We start from the raw sequence: 2,760 nt of genomic DNA on the forward strand, positions 1-2,760 counted from the left end.
AGGAAGTGAAGGGTGGAGAGGTAAAGGAAAGGGAGGAAAATTACAGATACAGCTGAAAGAAGGTAAAGGAGAGAAAGGATGGAGAGGAAGAAAAGAGGAAGTAGCTGGGTGATAGAAGGTAGAGTGATATAGGAAACAAGATTAAAGTTAGGAAGTGTGGAGATGTAAAAGAGGAAAAAGGATAGAAAGGCTGGAGAGGTAAATGAAGAAATGTAGGAGGAGGATGAAGGGAACATGGAAGAGGAAAAACATGAAGGAGAGAAAAGTGGAAGAGAGATGAAGGGATGGATGGATGGGAGAGGAAGGAAGAAGAAGGACAGGAACATGAAGGATTTCATGGATAGAGAGGAAAGAAGATGAAGCTTGGATGGGAGGGAGAGGAAGATTTAGGAAAGAAAAAGTTGACAGGAGAAAGAGATGAGAGGAAGGGTGGAAAGGAAATAAGGAGTATGAGGGACAGAAAGGAGGGATGGTTAAAGGAAGAGAAATTGCTCTTATCCATGAATGATAGAAAGGTTCAGAGAAAAACTAAGTTTAAAGATACAACAGTAGAAGATGATAGAATATAAATGAAAGGAAAAGTGGATGGATGAAACAGGGGGATTAAGGAAAGAAAGAATGGAGAGAAAGAAAGGAAGATGGAGGAGCAGGATAGGTAGAGGGCGGAGTGGTATAAGAAACAAGAATAAGGATAGGAAGCATGGAGATGTAAAGGACAAGAAATAAAAGAAATGCTGAAGAGGAAAAAGGAAAGAATGTGGGGGATGAAAGGAGTATGAAAGGGAAAATAAGAATGAAGGACAGGAAGAGTGGAGATGTTAAGGGTGGAGGATGAAGGAGAGAGATGGAAAGGGTTGAAAATCAAAGAATAAGAGATGAAGGATAGAAAAAGTGGAGGAAAATGAAGGAAGTTGATGAAGAGACAGGGTGGATGTTAAAGAATAGAGATGAAGGACAGGAGGAATGGAAAACAAAGAATAAGAGTTGGAGGAGATGGAGGGTGGAGAGGTGAAAGAGAAAACAAAAGAGAAGAAGAGTAGATGAATTACAGAGCGAGATGGAGAGAGTGAATGAGTAAAGAAATGAGAGAAAGGCCAGAGAGATACAGGAAGAATAATGAAGGATAGGAAGGGTTGAGGGGAGAAGGAGGAAGATGAAAGACAGGAAAATAAAGAATGAATTAAAGAAATGGTGTGTTGGAGAAATAAAGAAAGGAATATGAAGGACAGGGAAATGTAAAGGATAGAAGATGACAGAAGAGAGGTGGCTGGGAGAGGGAGGAAGATGTAGTGGAAAGGAAAAGTTGACAGGAGAAAGGGAATGAAAGAAATGAAGGAAAAAAGGACAGGAAGGTGATGTAAATAATGATGAAAAGAAGGGTGGATGGTTAAATGAAAGAAGATAAAAAAAATCCCTTCCATCCATGAAGAACTGAAAGGATGAAGAGATAAATGAAAAAAAGATGTAAGGAAAGGAAGGAAAATGGACAGGAAGGATGGTAGAGCAAGAAAGAGAAAAAATAGAAAGGGTGAAGAGGTAAAAGAAAAGGGAAGGAAAAGAAAGGAGAGGCTGGGTAGATGGATAGAGGAAGGAAGAAGAAAGGAAAATCAAGTGAAGAAGGACGGGAGAGATCCCTGCCTCCCATCCATGAAGGACAGAAAGGCTGGGAGAAAATTAAGGAAGATTAAAAGATACAAACAGAAGATGATAGAATATAAAGGAAAGGAAAAGTGGATGGGTGAAACAGAGGGATTAAGGAGAGAAAGAATAGAGAGGAAAATGAAGGAGCAGGATAGGTAGAGGGTGGAAAGGTATAGGAAATAAGATATAAGATAGGAAGCATGGAGATGTAAAGGATAGAAAATAAAAGAAAGGGTGAAGAGGAAAAGGAAGGAATGTGGAGGATGGAAGGAGTATGAAAGGAAAAGTAAGAAGAATGAAGGAGAGAAAGAGTGGAGGTGTTAAGGGTGGAGGATGAAGGATAGAAAAAGTGGAGGAAAATGAAGGAAGACAGGGTGGATGGTTCAAGAATCAAGAAAAAAATAGTGTAAAGGTGGGAGATAAAGGACAGGAGGAATGGAAAATAAAGAATGAGTTGGAGGAGATGGAGGGTGGAGAGGTGAAAGAGAAAACATGAATGAGAGGAAGAGTAGATGAATTAAGGAGCGAGATGGAGAGTGAATAGGTAAAGAAATGAGAGAAAGGCCAGAGAGATACAGGAAGAACGATGAAGGATAGGAAGAGTTGAAGGGAGAAGAAGGAAGATGAAAGACAGGAAAATAAAGAATGAATTAAAGAGATGATGAGAAATAGAGAAAGGAATATGAAGAAGGAAAAGGAAAGAAATGTATAAGAGGACAGGGGGAAATGTAAAGGATAGAAGATGATGGAGAAGAGAGGTGGATGGGAGAGGGAGGTGTTCAAAGAGATGAAATGTACATGGATAAATGAAGGAAAATAAAGATTTTGCAGTAGAAGGATAGAAGATGAAGGTAAATAAAAGATAGAAAAGAGAAGAGGGAAGGGTGGAGAGGTATTTCAACAAAAATGCAAAAACAAGACATCAAGCCTTCACATTCAGATACACATACAGAGACCCTCCTCCCCCTCACTACAAACAGCCCTGTCTATACACCAACAATATCATTTAGCAGACTGTAATAAACATATTCAGCCCCAAGATAGAAAGGATAGAAAGATGAAGGAAGCTGAAAGAGAAAACTTGGATGGAGTAAGGTGTAGGAGAGGAACAGTTGAGGG

This window comes from Thunnus albacares, chromosome 2, assembly GCF_914725855.1.
Source record: "Thunnus albacares chromosome 2, fThuAlb1.1, whole genome shotgun sequence".
NCBI lineage: Eukaryota > Metazoa > Chordata > Actinopteri > Scombriformes > Scombridae > Thunnus > Thunnus albacares.